The 17973-nt window shown below is 40.9% G+C and overlaps 1 pseudogene; it reads right to left on the bottom strand.

Moving 5' to 3' along the window:
* LOC149527938 (mitochondrial carnitine/acylcarnitine carrier-like protein pseudogene) overlaps positions 1–5229 on the bottom strand; it is a 117726-nt pseudogene extending 112497 nt beyond the window's left edge.
* Between the last annotated feature and the right edge of the window lie 12744 nt (positions 5230–17973).

Here is a 17973-nt window from a genome sequence, read left to right as displayed (position 1 = left end):
ATCAATATCTCTTAGAAGAATATAATTCTCCATGGCCCTATTTTGATAAGATTAAAAGAGTTCAACATCTAGATAGCAAGGCATTTCATCATGAGGATGTGGTTGAGGATCACTAGATGAACACAATGTATGACTATGATATCCACATGAGGGATTATTGTAGGATGACTCTATATCTAGTAGAGAGTGCTTTGAAGATAAATATTCCATTGAAGATCATGCAATAAGACATGGAGGATCTTCTTGATCCTTTGTTCAACAAGGAAAGGATTGGTGATAGACCTATCATGAATGCCAAGGTTGAAAAAGAAGAGAACTTGGAAATTAATCATAGGGTGAGGCATGTCATAAAATTGACAAAGGATTGGATCAAGAGACCTTTCAAACTTGAGATTTCATAAACTTAGATATTAATCATAGTGCCTACATTTATAGCCCAGTCACTGGTGAGACCATAGATAGTACACCAACTTGATACACTAGTTGGATATTATAGGGCTCAAAAGGGTAAAGGAAAGAGGAAGAGAACTTTGCCTCAATAGGTGGAGCCAGAAGAGGAAGTGACTCAAGCACCTCCATAGCAAGGAGAAGAAAATGTACAAGGGCTGGAGAATGTGGAAGCTACACAAGCCCAAGATAATCCTTAAGTGTCACCAGCTAAACAAGGCCAAGGAGAAGCTAAAACTGAAGTGAAAGAGGTTTCTCTACCCCAAAAAGAGGTAAAGACCTCCCCTTCCACTATTAAGAAAAGAAATATCAAGACTTCGATAAAGAGGAGACAAAAGGTCATTAGGAGAGTAATTCCTTTCCCATCAATCCTTGAACCTATCCCAAAAGAAGCAAAAGAAGAGGATGAAAATGATAATATTCCTTTAAACTAGAGGACTCATCTCACAAGAGCCATGAAGTTAGAATGGAGAAGAAGCTGCACAATCACACCTCCATCCATTGTTGAGAAACCCATTCAATCTACAACCTTAGAAGAAGAAATGCAATAGTGGATAGATGAGTAGGATGTTGAGGGGACTAGTTTCTTTAAGATATTAGATTTTGATTTCATGCTAGTGACTATTAAATTGGTGGGAGAAAATATAAGAGACACTCTAACCAATCAACCTCAATAGGAGGATTGGAGTTAGTTACCACTTGGGTGACAAGCACCTGAGGTAGCTCCATCATCCCCAATACAAGTTACAGTTTGTGTAGACAAGGGACCAACTACCCCTCTTCCTCCAAACACCAAAGAAGGATAGCCCAAGTAGAAATCCAAGAAGAATAAGAGGAAGAGTCATAAAAAGCATATTCTAAGTAAGTGTTAGAGGAAGGGAAAATAAGTGAACAATCTTAGAAAACTTACCAAGACATAGAGGTAAGGACTATGGACTCTACAAACATAGAGACTCCCAGTGTGGATCTCATAGAAAAAGAGAGGACTCCAGAAAGGGGAGATAAGGAAAAGAGCATAGCTAAGAAAACTCCTTCATCCTTACAAGAAAAATATCCAATGGACCATATTGGGTATGTGTAGGATCATGGTGTGCCAAAAAGTGGCAATCTGAAAAATATGTAGTTCTGAAATGCCTCAAAGAATTTCAAAATCTATTCCCACTTTTTTTCCACCCATCCTGATACTAAATGAAAACAATTAATACCTTTATAATTCCTGCTATATCTTTCAATACGAACCTTATATGGTCATCTTTAAAACATCTCAAAAATATGTTTTTGGCATTTTCTTATGTGTTTTTTACTTCAAGCATGTAGCTGACGACTTTTTTAAACTAAAATTTGATGTAATGAAACGGGTTTCTTAAGAATGTTTTTAGCTTTTCATAAATATAAGTTTTGTCAAATTATGAGTTTAGTAAGTAATTATTACTTATTTTCTAATGGAATTACCTACAAAGTGAGCTGATTGACATACTGGTTGAAAAATAGCTATAACTTTCAAACCATATAAGATTTGTGAAATCCAAAAGATGTGTCACATTCTATACTTTGACTAGTATAATAATAAAATAAAAAAAGACACTTAATTTTGATTTTTTTTGAACTAGTTAAGGTGGTCAAACACGGGAGTTTTTTAATTTTGAAAATAGTATAGTAGAAAATTCATAATTAATTATTTATTTGGAATAAAAATTGCCAAAAATATGCATCACATCCATGCATGAGTCTAATTTTTATATCTAAAATTATATTTAAAAATATTATCATTTGATTATGATTAAGGTGGTTAGACATACACCTACTTTTTATTTTCGCCCAGAAATTTTTGTAGTATTGCATTAAAATCCAAACTTTTGACCAATCAAATAATTTTTTCTCTAGATAAGGCCTTATAGTTTAGAAACTAGATTCAATTTCCTATAGATTATTTTCTTACAACTTTTTGATATAAAGTTCAAAACCACTTTAAAATTATGTGTCAAGTTGACATAACCCTGATTTGCTAGTTTTTCACTGCCACTTAAGGCCATACTTCCCCATATTCAGAGATTTTCCATCAGCAATTATAACTGGGGCATGATCATCCTTTTCTATGGCTAGATTCATTCCTTTGCCTCTTGTTTGATCATCAGGATTAAAGACACTCTCCAAGGTAATGAGACCCTTGGGAAACTTGTTAGAACTGAGATGAATGATCTGATCACCATACTGATCTTGCAGTCTTGACTAGTTTCTATCTGAGAATTCTACCTCATTCTACAAGAAACTCACAATTTTCTCATTACAATCAAACACCTGCCAATGAGTGTTCTTCTCAGGGATGGCAGGCCTCACTACCACCTTTGTTTGTTTCTTCTTCTTCTCCTCAAGATTCCCTAGTACATCATAAGATGCGCCTATTGCTGCAAGTCTATCAGCATGTTTATTTTCTTTCTTAGAAATGCTCTGAATATTAAATGTGTTGAAGCCCTCAAGAAAATCCCAGACTCTATATTTGTAAAACTTGAGCAGGCCATTTTTGGTGGTGTTTTGGTTTCTCACCTGATTGACTACCAACTCACTATCTCCATATACTTTCAAGGCTTGAATTCCTCTCTTTTGGGCAAGTAGGAGGCCTTGAATCAAGGATTCATACTCAGCCACATTATTGGTGCAACTAAATTGGAGCCTAAAGGAGAAGTAGTATCTTAATTGTGCAGGAGAGATCAACATAATACCAGCCCCTAATCAATTTCTATTCCTTGATCCATCAAAGTACATACTCCATGTTCCATTTATATCATCATTAGTCCCAACAAGCTCAGGAACTTGAGCATCTTTCTCTATTATGTAATATGTACTAAGGCCTGTCTCAAGAGTCTCTAACATAGGCTCAAATTGATATGCATTTGCCCACTCATCCAAGAAAAAATTAGGAATCTCTGCTATGGAAGTGGTAGGCTCATTTACTGTGTCATTTTTGTTCATTTCTAAAATGGAACAATTCATATTGATGTAGTTGGGGTTGTAGGATTTAGTGTGATGAAGGGCTTGAGGTTCTACTCTAATTGAAGCATTGGCTCCATATCTGGTCTTAAAAGACATATATGACCAATCAGTGGATATGAATAGACCAATTTGAGCAATGAAGTCTCTTGAAAGACAAATAGCAAAGTGGGGCTTAACTTCAGCAATAGATATGTCTTGAATCACAGTGCAACTAGGGCATGCATGTAGGGCCATCTCCACATTCCTAACGATACCTATAGTTTTGACAGTACTACCATCCAACTGTAACACATCCCTAACAATGGGCTCATACTTCATTCCTAAAGCATCAGCAACACAACTAGGCATCACTGAGCTACAAGCCCCTAAATCTATCATGCAATTGTGGACTAATTTGCACCCTATAATCAGAGAAACATAGAATGGAGCAGGTCTAACCTTTTTATTTGTCTCCACATCCCCTGCTGGTTGTACTAGACTTGTGGCCTCTCCATGGTAGATCGCTGATCCTTGGGTTCAATCTTCTCTAATTCTTGCTGCAGTATCCTCTTCTGCATTGGTATGGTAGCAACATTATCCCACATAGAAATGTTCACATTTGTCTTCTTCATTTTCTCTACCACACTAAATGGTGCATTAGGAACTGTTGTCACTTAGGTTTGCACCCTTGTCCAAGGCCTATGCGTGAGGACAACCTAGTGAAACATGGAAACAACCTCCAAGCTGTGGGACTTGAACTGTGAGGTAGAGCCTCCCGAGAAGGCTGGCTTCCTCTTATAGTCAGGGTGCACCTATCTATTCTTAGAAGGAAAAGGGAGAAAGAGAGCACTAAAGCAAATCTACCTAGTCTAATCTAAGGCAGTGATGCACCAAAACAGAGTGTTCAGACTCATTTCTTCCCATACATGCGCTACAGAACTAGGGAACTAGGGTAACATCCAAAGTCATACATTCATTCAGACTTATATCGATCAACAACCACATACGAATCAAGAAACCAACTGAATAACACTAGGAACAGAAGATTTCACTTGTATATTATTCAATAGGCCAAAGATAGCTACAGTATGCAGACTGCTAATCTCAACAATACATCAATGAGAGCCAAAAATGATACACATACACGTTGATGGCTGAAAGAGATGATACAAGATGCTTATCTAGCTCAGAGACAAAGGGATTTTTACACTGCAAGTCTGCAAGCAGTAGCAGAGAAAATCAAGGAGAGTCGACCCTAAGAACAAGTCACCAAATTGCCTTTATAGATTAGGCATAACTGAAGATTTCTACATTACATTCACTTCTCACCTACTGGCATTAACTTTCCATCTTGAGAATCCAATCAAAGATCTGATTGAACATGGCCTACATACCAAGAAATCGGATATCCCTCTGAGAAAGAGCCTGGAGAAGACAGGAATGGTGCTACAACATTCCCTGACATGGTAGATGAATCAATCGGATGGATGGAGTGTCTTTCTACACTTGTAATTCATTCTGAGTTGGTGGCAATTAATTACACCATCAGATTGTGGCAAAACCCGGACTTCTCATCATTCATGATTCGTGCATCCATTGAATTGATCAGTCAATAGGCTCGATGAGCCAACTGGGCCATGCAGGCCAATCACACCTTCGATCTCGCCACCCTAGCAGTCTCTTTACCTTTGACTGGGTGATTACCACCCTTTCCGTGAGACTGGGCACTATGTCGCTATCGAACAAGTCTTCGAAGATCTCGATAGCGGCATAGCGCCTAAGGGTTTTAACCTGACTGTGCCACCTTACCATCTAACCGTAACCGCGCGCTAACCGCTATGTCAACTGTGATGATTGCAATGAACATCATCCATTGATCGTCTTACTTACTGTGCTTCCAAATCCAGGCCCACGAGGACACATGGTGCATGGGCACTAACTCACTATCGTAAAATTTGCACGCCTTCTCTATGGCAAGATAGCGCCTACCGCTGATCTGCGCAGATCTGATGGTGTAGAACTCACCCCTGCAATGTGCTGGTCGCATCAAGAAGCTGGTCCCATGACATGTTCGTGCCCTGACCTGGCATATGTGGCAATTCTTGATTTGTCGTGGACCCTCCAATCTATGATTGGGCCCATCCTGTTTGGCACCACCTCAACGATGCATCCTGGTGAGACTTGACCCCACCGACACGTGGCAAAAGGGTGCCGAGTCACTATGGTAAAAAACCTGCAGCTTCGCCATGGCGAGATGGTGCCTGTCATCGATCCTTTCCAATCCAAAAGTCACAAAACTCTCCCTCCTGTGACCCTCCTTTTCTTGTGATTCGTCGGGCCTGTTGATACGTGGCATCTCCTCGTTGGTTTGTTGGTCACTTAAATCTGACTGCACGGGCAGCATGGAATGTGGCCCTACCAAGACACATGGTGTACGGGCGCTATGTCGCCGATGTTAACTCCCGGGCAGTTCTTGATAGCGAGATAGCGCCAATTGTAGATCCCTGCAGATTCGACAATCGTGAAGACTCGCCATTCCTTTTGAGACTACTGGGCCTGTTGTACGCTATGCACTGACTCATACACACATGGCACTTCCCTATTTGGTTCGATGAAACATCAGCTGGAAAACCAAGACCTAATCCATAGAGCGACCACGTGTCAGCTAGGAGCCATGTCGCTATGTAGAAATCGAGACCAAATTCCAATAGCGTCATAGCACCCACTGATAGCGTGCCTTGAGATTTACACGTGTCCCCACTTGATTCGCTATCTTGACGCCGGGCTGACAAATTGCATTGCAGAGTACCGACGGGACCCATCTACCTGATCCTTCCTTGCCACGGTGAACTTTTCATTTGGGCACTATGTCGCCATCAAAAAATGCGTTGGTTTTCCATTGGCGCCATAATGCCTCGCCCTTTTTTGAAACCTCCGGGCCATGAAACTTGTTTTCCCGCCGCCATGAAGCTTCTAACTTGCCGTACTCTTCAATCTGTGACCGAACTCTGAATGACACCTAGCAATCCTTGGTGAGACATGTCCCATGTCGATCCACGTGGCGAATGGTCGCTATGTCGCCATGATAAAATCCATGCATCTCTGCCATAGCGAGATGGCGCTTACCGTTGATTCGAGCTGATCTGATGATGGTGATCATAAAGCCCGACTGTGTTAGTCATGTCAATAGAAACTTCGACCTGGCACACATGGTTCCTTCTAATTTTTCGTCGCGACACCTGATTTTGTCGGTCGTTGGAACTCGCCACCATGAATATTTTTGCTGGGCACTATGTCGCTATGGAGATTTTTTGGCCGATATGCCATAGCGACATAGCGCCAAGGGCATCAAGGAACTTTTTTGACCCACCGAACGTCGGACCCACCCCTACAACATGTCGATAGGGCATCATCGCGCTATCATAAATATCGTGCATTTCCTTTATAGTGCGATGGCGCCAACCGTCGGTACCACTTAGATTTGACGACCAAAAACTCGTGGGTCATAGCATTAAATATTAATTCAATACTAACCGTTGCATGAGCCATGCATTCAAATTTAAATACTTGGCGATAAAACCAGAGGTAACACTTCTGGCGACTCACAGGGGGCATGAGCCTGCTCAATGCATGACCAGTGCCTGAGAATGATTCATTGGGGCATGGAGTCGGAAAAGAGGGCCTGGAAGGTATGGAACCAAGAGCTACAAGAAACCCTAACCCTTAATGAGGAAATCAAAACATTAAAAAATCCTTGAACTCTGGCTCTTTCCCTGCGACTTGGAAACAAAAATAGGACCTCCTCAGCAACCTGAGACTTGTCAAAACTTCGAGAACTGGCGACTCAAGAAGTGGTCCGTGTGCACGCGCACTTATTGTAAAACAGGAACAACAGGAAGCAACTAAATTAACTATGTACATGGATTCACAACTTTTTCAGAAACAGGGCTTCAAATGGATCCCATTGACTGGAATGGGCAGAATTTCACCATTTGGCTTGCTTAGCTAGAACGCATTGGCCTATTTGCAACTGGAGATCAGATAAGGGACACTCTATAGTGGATAAAATTTGGAGTGCCTTCCTAGTTTTGCTCTGTCTAAGTCCCACTTGAGAACTAAATCTCCCTCTCTGAAGATTCTGGCCCTTGCCTTCTTATCAAAACTCTTCTTCATCTGTTGCTGCTGTATCTCCAGGGTTTGCATAGCTTTGTTTCTCTTTTCTTCTAGTTCAATCAACTCTTCCATTCTTACTGACATGGAACTATTTTCAACCAACTCCATTTGATGAGCCAACTCCAAGGATGGGAATTCCAATGAGATTGGAAGTTTGGCCTCCCTACCATATACCAGCACAAAAGGTGAATTCCCAATTGATCTCTTGGGTGTTATCCTATCAGCCCACAGAGCAGTCCTTAATTTTTTATGCCAAACCCTCTGACTGTCTTCTATCATTCTCCTTATGATTCTGATCAGATTTTTGTTGGAAGATTCAGCTAAACCATTGCCCTGCGGGTAGTAATTCGATGATGTACTCAGATAGATATTGTGACTCATTGCCCATGCACAAATATAGGTTCCAACAAAATATTTGGCATTATCTAAGATGATAGTGGAAGGAGCTCCAAACCTAGATACAATTCCATCAAGGAATTCAACAACTGATGGCTCTGTAGCATCCTTCAAGGCAACTGCCTCTGTCCACCTAGTAAAATAATTGGTAGCAGCCAAGATCCATTTATGACCTACACTAGATGGAGGATTAATGGGGCCTATGAAATCCAACCCCCACTGAGTGAAGGGCTGATCCACCTGAATGGGGTGAAGAGGAAGAGCTGCAAGTCTTTGTTTACCAAAGAAAAAGGTACATTTCTCACATTTTCTCACATACCTATAACAATCATGGAACAAAGATGGCCAGTAATATCCAGCCCTCATGATCTTCATGGCGGTTGTTCTTGTAGAGAAGTGGCCACCATCAGGGCCATCATGAAGTTCTTTAATCATCCTCTCAACCTGATCTTCTTCAATACATCTCAACAGGGTCCCATTAAAATCCCTCCTAAATAGGATATCATCAATCACAACATAGGGAATGGATTGCAGTCTATATTGTCTTCTTTTAGCTCTGTCCAATCCCTGAGGGTATCCATTCCCTGATAAAAAGTTCTTCATGTCATCCATCCAGCTCCTTGGGGCATTAACATTTCTTTCCTCTTGCTACTCTGTAATTACCATAGTAGTCCCTTCATCTGAATCCTGACCTGATAACATTTCCTTGCATAATCCTCTCCCTCTTACCAACTTGGTAATTTGAATATCAACATCATATTCCATTACCCTAGTGATCCATCCAGCTCTCTTTTCACCGATGTCCTTGCTTAGCAAGAAATCTTTTACACTCGCATGGGGCACCAGCAAATGGATCCTATTGTGGGATAAGAGGTGTCTAAATTTCTTCAAAGCTCTAATGACTGCAAGGGCTTGCTTCTCAACAAAGCTATACTTATCTTCATACTCCTTGAGTCCTTCACTAAAGAAGGCTATGGGATGCTCCTCATTCTTGTTATTTGTCTGAGTCAAGATAGCAGAAACACTTGACTCACCACCTAAAGTGTAGAGGATGAAATCTTTCTCAAAATTTGGGTTCATGAGAGTGGGGGTTGAGGCTATGGCTGCCTTAATTTCTTCAAAAATCTCCTTCCCCTCCTTGGTCCATGAGAAGACCATATATTTCTTAAGCATGGCTATGAGGGGTTTCACCATGATGGCAAGATTAGGAATAAACCTTCTTACGAAATTTATCCTACCAAGGAAACTTTGCAGCCCTTTCTTGTGTTTAGGGAGAGGAAGGGCAAGTATTGCTTTTGTTCTTTCTGGATCAATAGTCAACCCATCCTTAGATACAATGTGTCCCAGTAATTTTCCTTGGCTTGTAGTAAAGATACACTTGGATGGGTTGAGGGAAACCCCAAACTCTCTACATCTTAGAAATACCTGTCTCAAATGATCAAGATGATCTTTTACATTCTTGGAATATATAGTTATATCATCAAGGTATACTAAGACAAACCTGTCGATTAATCTTTTGAAAGCTACCTCCATTGCCTTTTGGAATGTGGCACCTGCATTTGTTAGTCCAAATGGCATCTTGCAATAAGCATAGGTGCCCCATTTCGTAGTAAACGTTGTCTTATATCTATCAGATTCTTTAACCAACACTTGGTTATAACCTGAAAATCCATCAAGAAAAGAGAATCTCCTTGACCCACTGACCTTGGACTGGATTTTCTCCATAGAAGGGAGAGGATGGTGATCCTTAAGGGAATCCTGATTAAGATCCCTAAAGTCCACACACAATCTTATTTCTCCATTCTTCTTCCTTACAGGGACAAGGTTAGCCACCCATGATGAGTGTTTGATAGGAAAAATTATGTTAGCTTCAATCAACTTGGATAGTTCCTTCCTCATTAAGGGTTCAATCTTGGGATTCACTGGCCTCTGTTTTTGCCTTACCGGTTTGACCCTATCAACTAAATCTATGGTATGCTGAAACGAACTAGGGTCAAACCCCTTTAAGTCATCATATGAACAAGCAAACACATCGTTAAATTCTTGACATAGATGAATGAAATTTTCTTGCTCAGTCTCAGAACATACCTTCCCCATGTTAAGAGATTTTCCATTAGCAATAATAACTGGAGCATGATCATCCTTTTCTGCAGCTAGATTTATTCCTTTGCCTCTTGTCTAATCATCAGGATTAAAGACACTCTCCAAGGTAATGAGACCCTTGGGCAACTTGTTGGAACTAAGGTGAATGATTTGATCACCATACTGATCTTGTAGTCTTGACTGGTTTCTTTCTGAAAATTTTGCTTCATTCTGCAAGAAACTCACAATCTGCTCATCGGACTCAAACACCTACCAATGAGTATTATTATCAAGAACAATAGGCCTTACTACCACCCTTATTTGTTGCTTCCTCTCTTCCTCGAGATTCCTTGGCACATCATAAGATGCACCCACTACTGCAAGTCTATCAACATATTTGTTTTCTTTCCTACGAATGCTTTGGATATTAAATGCTCGGAAACCCTCAAGAAAATCCTAGACTCTGTGTTTGTAAGACTTGAGCAGGCCATTTTTGGTGATATTCTGATTTCTCACTTGGTTCACTACGAACTCACTATCTCCATATACTTTCAAGGCTTGAATTCCCCTCTTTTGGGCAAGTAGGAGACCTTGGATCAAGGATTCGTACTCGGCCACATTATTGGTACAACTGAATTGGAGCCTAAAAGAGAAGTAGTATCTTATTTGTGAAGGAGAGATCAACATAACACTAGCCCCTGCTCCATTTCTATTCCTTGAGCCATCAAAGTACATATTCCATATTCCACTCATGTCATCATTAGCTCCAACAAGATCAGGAACTTGAGCCTCCTTTTCTATTATGCAATATGTACTAAGGCCTGTCTCAAGAGTTTCCAACATAGGCTCAAACTGACATGTATTTTCCCACTCATCTAAGAAGAAATCAGGAATCTCTACTATGGAGGTGGCAGGCTCATTTACTATGTCATTTTCATCCATCTCCAAAATGAGGTAATTCATATTAATGAAGTTGGGAGTCTAGGGTTCAGTGTGATCAAGGGCTTGAGGTTCTACTCTAATTGAAGTGTTGGCCCCATATCTGGTCTTAAATGACATATAAGACCAATCAGTAGATATGAATCCACCTATTTGTGCAGTGAAGTCTCTTGAAAGACAGATGGCAAAATAGGGCTTGACTTCAGCAACAGATATGTCTTGAATCATAGTACAACCAGGGCATGCATGTAGGGCCATTTCCACATTCTTAAGGATGCCTATGGTTTTGACAGTACTCCCATCTAATTGTAACACATCCCTAATAATGGGCTCATATTTCATTCCTAAAGCATCAGCAACACACCTAGGCATTACTGAGCTACTAGCCCCTAAATCTATCATGCAATTATGGACTAACTTGCGCCCTATAATTAGAGAAACATAGAATGGAGGAGGTCTAACCTTTTTATTATTCTCCATGTCACCTGATGGTTGTACTAAACTAGTGTCACCCTCCATGGTAGATGACTGATCCTTGGGCTCAATCTTTTCCAATTCTTGCTGCATCATCCTTTTCTGCATTGGTATGGTGAGAACTGCATCCCACATGGAAATGATTACATTGGTTTTCTTCATTTTCTCTACCACACTCAAGGGTGCATTAGGAATTTTAGCAAAAACTTTAGGAGCTGTACCCATGAGAGGCTGAGATGGAGCAACATAGGGATCACTTGCATCCTCCTTTCTTAGACCCTGCCTTTGCTATTGTGAAGTGTTTTTTTTCTCATTTGCTTTTTGTGTATGAGGTATAACACTCAAAGTTGAGGCGTACTCAGGAGAAAGGGGGGAAGTATGTCCCATAGCTCTCTTCTTGCTTCTTGTGTTATGAGCAATGGAATCCTGGTTTACATTACAATGCTCCTCCATCTGGTGATTCATAAAAGAGCAATCACCCTACCTCTGAACATATGAGGCCTCCTTGGAATGATCTTCCTTGTGTGATTTCTTTACTGTGGACTCCTGGACAGTTAGGGCCAAATAAGATTCTACTTTCTGTCATAGGCAGTAGGTATAAGAATAGTTACATAAAGGACAAAAGTCTTGATCTTGGGCTAAGTTATTTTGAGGAACTAAAGCTCTACTCTAATTTGAGCTTGAAGCAGCAGCATGACAATTTTTCCTATTCTAATCAAAAGAGCTATTCCAATGATTAGGAGGCCTACCACCACTTGGAGCCTGATGTTGTAATTGGGGAGGCTTGCCACTTTGGGCTTGCTGCCTTTCTAAGGCCACCACCTTGTTACTCATTTTTTGTATTAGAGAAAAACTATCCTCTAATATCTTCCCTTGGTCCTTCAACTCCTTCCCCTACTCTTGTAATTTTTTATCCAGAGTCCTCTCTCTTTTATCTGTATTCAGCACTAGACCTTGGAGCATTTCCTTGAGTTCCTCTATTCCATTTGAGGATGTGGAAGCTTGGGCAACTTGAGTAAGGGCTTGTGACGTAGAAATTGTAGGAAGAGGGGCTATTGCTGGTTGGTGGTTGGGAACATCAGGAAAGAAAGGCATAGGAGACCTTGGAGCCAACTTTCCTCCTTGTATTAGGATGTTCTCAACTTTGATAGCTATCTCATAAGCATTCGGTAACGTATCTCCTCCCATAGTTTGGATTGTAGTGGCAATGTCACTGTTGAAAGCTCTAAGATAATGCAAGAAGGCATTACCAGGGGTAGGTTTCACTATAGTAGGTATTCTATCCCATGTCTTTTGGAATCTGTAATTAAAATCAGTCATACATTCATGGGGGGCTCTTTTTATTGTAGTCAGCTGCTCTAGTAGTGATGCAGGAGCATCTTGCATGGGAAAATTATTGAAAAAAAAAAAACAAAAAAAAATTGTGGAGGAGAGAGAAAGTGATGAAAATTAGAGGAGAAATAATTAAAAAATAAAAAAAGGGAAAAAGGAGAAAAGAAAGGAAAAGAGGATTTCTATTTTCGAGGTGCATAGGTGGCATAATAGAAAGAAAATAAAAAAATAAATGGTTGTCATTTCATTTATCGAGGTGTGTTGGTAGAATTCTAGAAAGTTATGAATATTGTAGAAAGTTGTGGAAGTTGTAGAAGGTTGTGGAGGAATTCTAGAAGGTTGTGGATAATTCATGCATGGGGTGGTAAGTGCCTATTTAAGCAAGGCATATGAGCATTTCTAAAGCAAGCTCAAGAAGAAGGTGGAAGCTCAAGGAGAAGCTTGAGGAGTGGAAGCTCAAGGAGAAGCTTGAGAAGTGGAAGCTTGAGGAGTAGAAGCTCAAGGAGTACCTTGAGAAGGAGAAGCTCAAGAAGTGGAAGCTTGGGAAGGTGAAGGCTTCAAGGTGTGAAAGAGAAGGAGAAAGTGAAGAGTGATTTTTCTTGAGTCTGTAGACAGAGCGCCGAATGTGAGGCAGTTTACAGTAGGATTGTGGTGGAACTGTGAGTGTGTAGACAGAGCGTCAAATGTGAGGCAGTTTACACTTGGATCTTGGATTAAGTTTGTGAGAAGAGCTAGTGACTGCGGTTTAGAAACAAAGAGGTTTCTTGGTGGCTTGCGAGAACAAGTTGAGATCTTGGAGGTTTCTACCAAAGTGTGGATCTGGACTAGCTTGGGTTTGGATTGGATCTTGAGAGATCTTGTAGAAATGTTATTGTAATTGCTAAGGATTTTCAAGTTTAATAAAATTTCTTGGGAAGCATTTTTCTCTCTCTGTCTTCATATTGTTGCATTCTTAGTTGTGAGTTGGTAGGGTGGTGTGGCCCTTCGTTAGTGGTATCAGTGTAGCTACATCAGTGGTATCAGAGTAGGAGTTCCTGAGTGTACAAGTAGATTGCCGAAGTGTGAGGCAGTTTGTACCAGGACCTTGGTTGGGTAAATTCTATTAGAGTGGGAGTTGCTGAGCGTGTAAATAGATTGCCGAAGTTGAGGCAGTTTGCACTAGGACCTTGGGAGGACATGCAGATTGATTGATGGATGCAAAGATGGAAGATTGAACTTGTTGAGGCATGATTGTGGAGAGCTGGTGGATTGAAAATCCATTGTCCTAGACTTGTGATGTGGTTCCTAATTGTCCGTGCAAGGTGGCAGGTTGTGATCTGACTTGCAAACAATTTGGTTGTCACAAGGAGCGTGGGAAGGATTTGTTGCAGAGGGTTTACGAAGATCTTGGGAGATGGCTCCAAGAGGATTGGACCATAGGATGATTGCGAAAATCCATAATATAGTGGAGAGGAATTTTTCTAAGATGATTTCTCGGTTGGATGCTAGATTGGTTGATCAAGCTAAGAAGGTCAAGGTGGAAGAGAATGGTTTTGTTGATCAGTTTGTGGAGCCTAATGCAGAACCTGCAGAGCAACTAGAGGTTGTTGCTAAAGATATTCCTAATGTTGTTGATGTTGGGATAGAGGTTGGTTTTCATGATCAGTTGGTTGAGTCTGACATGGAGACTACAGAGCATTTGGTTGTGGATGATCTAGTTAGTGTTGGTGGTAACTTGTATGTTGCAGAGCACTCGGTCGTGGATGATCCAGTTGTTGGAGGGTTTGTTGCTATGGATGTGAATTCACTAGTTGCTGATGTGAATGAGGGTTTGTTGATAAAGAATTATGTTAAGTTTGTTTCTGGGAGTGAGCACGCTGATTGGATGGTTGAGATTCTGGTGTTTGATAGAGTGATGCAGATGTGGAAGATTTGTATGGTGGTTTTGTTGTCCCTGTTGAGGTGGAAACCTTTGGTGAAGATGAAGATGGTTGTAGATCTTTCTTTTTGGCGTCAAAGTGTGGGACACACTTTTCTATCTACCGGGGGAGTCTGATGCAGGAGCATTTTGCATGGGAAAATTATTGGAAAAAAAAAAAAAAAAAATTGTGGAGGAGAGAGAAAGTGATGAAAATTAGAGGAGAAATAATTAAAAAATAAAAAAGGGGAAAAAGGAGAAAAGAAAGGAAAAGAGGATTTCTATTTTCGAGGTGCATAGGTGGCATAATAGAAAGAAAATAAAAAAATAAATGGTTGTCATTTCATTTATCGAGGTGTGTGGGTAGAATTCTAGAAAGTTATGAATATTGTAGAAAGTTGTGGAAGTTGTAGAAGGTTGTGGAGGAATTCTAGAAGGTTGTGGATAAGTCATGCATGGGGTGGTAAGTTCCTATTTAAGCAGGGCATATGAGCATTTCTAGAGCAAGCTCAAGAAGAAGGTGGAAGCTCAAGGAGAAGCTTGAGGAGTGGAAGCTCAAGGAGAAGCTTGAGAAGTGGAAGCTTGAGGAGTAGAAGCTCAAGGAGTACCTTGAGAAGGAGAAGCTCAAGAAGTGGAAGCTTGGGAAGGTGAAGGCTTCAAGGTGTGAAAGAGAAGGAGAAAGTGAAGAGTAATTTTTCCTGAGTCTGTAGACAGAGCGCCGAATGTGAGGTAGTTTACAGTAGGATTGTGGTGGAATTGTGAGTGTGTAGACAGAGCGTCAAATGTGAGGCAGTTTACGCTTGGATCTTGGATTAAGTTTGTGAGAAGAGCTAGTGACTGTGGTTTAGAAACAAAGAGGTTGCTTGGTGGCTTGCGAGCACAAGTTGAGATCTTGGAGGTTTCTACCAGAGTGTGGATCTGGACTAGCTTGGGTTTGGATTAGATCTTGAGAGATCTTGTAGAAATGTTATTGTAATTGCTAAGGATTTTCAAGTTTAATAAAATTTCTTGGGAAGCATTTATCTCTCTCTGTCTTCACATTGTTGCATTCTTAGTTGTGAGTTGGTAGGGTGGTGTGGCCCTTCGTCAGTGGTATCAATGCAGTACTACATCAAGTAGTGACAAATGGTCACTCTTATCGTCAAAATGTTTGCATAATCCTGCTCCTAGTCCATCCCAATTAGTTATGGAACCATGAGCTAAAACTCTATACCACTGTAATGCTTTTCCTTTTAAAGATGAGGCTAGAAGTCTGACGGCAACATCATCTTCTGTAATACCATGAATATTGCAGACATTCGCTACCTCTTGGATATGCTCTAGTGGGGAAATAGAAGTTTCACCAGTAAAATCAGGTATACATTTTAGTGCAGATACTGGTATATCATGTCTTTGGGCTAACAATAGAGGACTTCCACCATTAAAGGTGGAAAAAGCATGAACTCTTGGCTATGCCATATAAATAAGTGTTCTATTGATGAGTTTTGATGGCAATCTAGGCTGAGTTCGAATAGTAGGGGGAGTAGAGATAGATCTTACAGGTATTTCAACTGTTATTCTACACCTAATTGGGGATAATGAATTTCTAGTCCTTCTTCTCCTAGGATTTGAAAGAGAAAGCTCTTGATATTGAAATTTACCTCTAGAAGATGCCCTTGTTTCAGTTCTGGGCATGAATTACTGCAAACTTGGTCGGGAACTGGACTTTTTGATGTTTGGAGTCGCCAAGTACTTGAAGAACCAGCCTCTTAAAGGCTCAAAAACTAAAGCTAGCACTACTTCTTCAGCATTTATCTCTAGAATTCTTCTTGACACCAGTAGACCTAAAATCTTCTAATATGAGTCCCACCGGGCGTGCCAAAAACTGTTGTCACTTAAGTTTGCACCCTTGTCCAAGGCCTATGCATGAGGGCAACCTAGTGAAACATGGAAACAACCTCCAAGTTGTGGGACTTGAACTGCGAGTTTGAGTCTCCGAAGAAGGCTGGCTTCCTCTTACTGTCAGGGCGCACCTATCTATTCTCAAAAGGAAAAGGGAGAAAGAGAGGACTAAAGAAAATCTACCTAGTCTAATCTAAGGCGGTGATGCACCAAAATAGAGTGTTCAGACTCATTTTTGCCCATGCATGCGCTACAGAACTAGGGTAACATCCAAAGTCATACATTCATTCAGACTTATATCGATCAACAACCACATACGGATCAGGAAACCAACTGAATAACACCAGGAACAGAAGATTTCACTTGTATATTATTCAATAGTCCAAAGATAGATACAGTATGTAGACTACTAATCTCAACAATACATCAAGGAGAGGCAAAAATGATACACATACACGTTGATGGCTGAAAGAGATGATACAGGATGCTTATCTAGCTCAGAGACAAAGGAACTTTTACACTGCAAGTCTGCAAGCAATAGCAGAGAAAATCAGGGAGAGTCGACCCTAAAAACAAGTCACCAAATTGCCTTTATAGGTTAGGCATAACTGAATATTTATACATTACATTCACTTCTTACCTACTGGCATTAACTTTCGATCTTGAGAATCCAATCAAAGATCTGATTGAACATGGCCTGCATACCAAGAAATCTGATATCCCTCTGAAAAAGAGCCTGAAGAAGACAGGAACGGTGCAACAACATTTCCTGACATGGTAGATGGATCAACCAGATGGATGGAGTGTCTTTCTGCACTTGGCATTCATTCCGAGTTGGTGGCAATTAATCACACCATCAGATTGTGACAAAACCCATATTTCTCATCATTCATGATTCGTGCATCCATCGAATCGATCAGTCAATAGGCTCGATGAGCCAACTAGGCCATGCAGGCCAATCAAACCTTCAATCTCACCACCCTGGCAGTCTCTTTACATTTGACTGGGTGCTTACCACCCTTTTCGTGAGACTGGGCGCTATGTCGCTATCGAAAAATTCTTCGAAGATCTCGATAGCGCCATAGCGCCTAAGGGTTTCAGCCTGACTGCGCCACCTTACCATCTAACTGCAACCGTGTGCTAACCGCTATGTCGATTGCGATGATTGCAATGATCGTCATGCATTGGCCGTCTTACTTACTGTGCTTCCAAATCCAGGCCCACGAGGACACGTGGTGCACAGGTGCTAACTCGCTATCATCAAATTCGCATGGCTTCTCCATGGCGAGATAGCACCCACCGCTGATCTTTGTAGATCTAACGGTGTAGAACTCGCCCCTGCAACGTGCTGGTTGTATCAAGAAGCTGGTCCCATGACATGT

The sequence above is a fragment of the Cupressus sempervirens genome, chromosome 11, assembly GCF_028749045.1.
Source record: "Cupressus sempervirens isolate cs-2001-9-10 chromosome 11, ASM2874904v1, whole genome shotgun sequence".
Classification (NCBI taxonomy): domain Eukaryota; kingdom Viridiplantae; phylum Streptophyta; class Pinopsida; order Cupressales; family Cupressaceae; genus Cupressus; species Cupressus sempervirens.
Note: the sequence above shows the minus strand (reverse complement) of the source record. Positions and strands in the feature narration are given on the sequence as shown.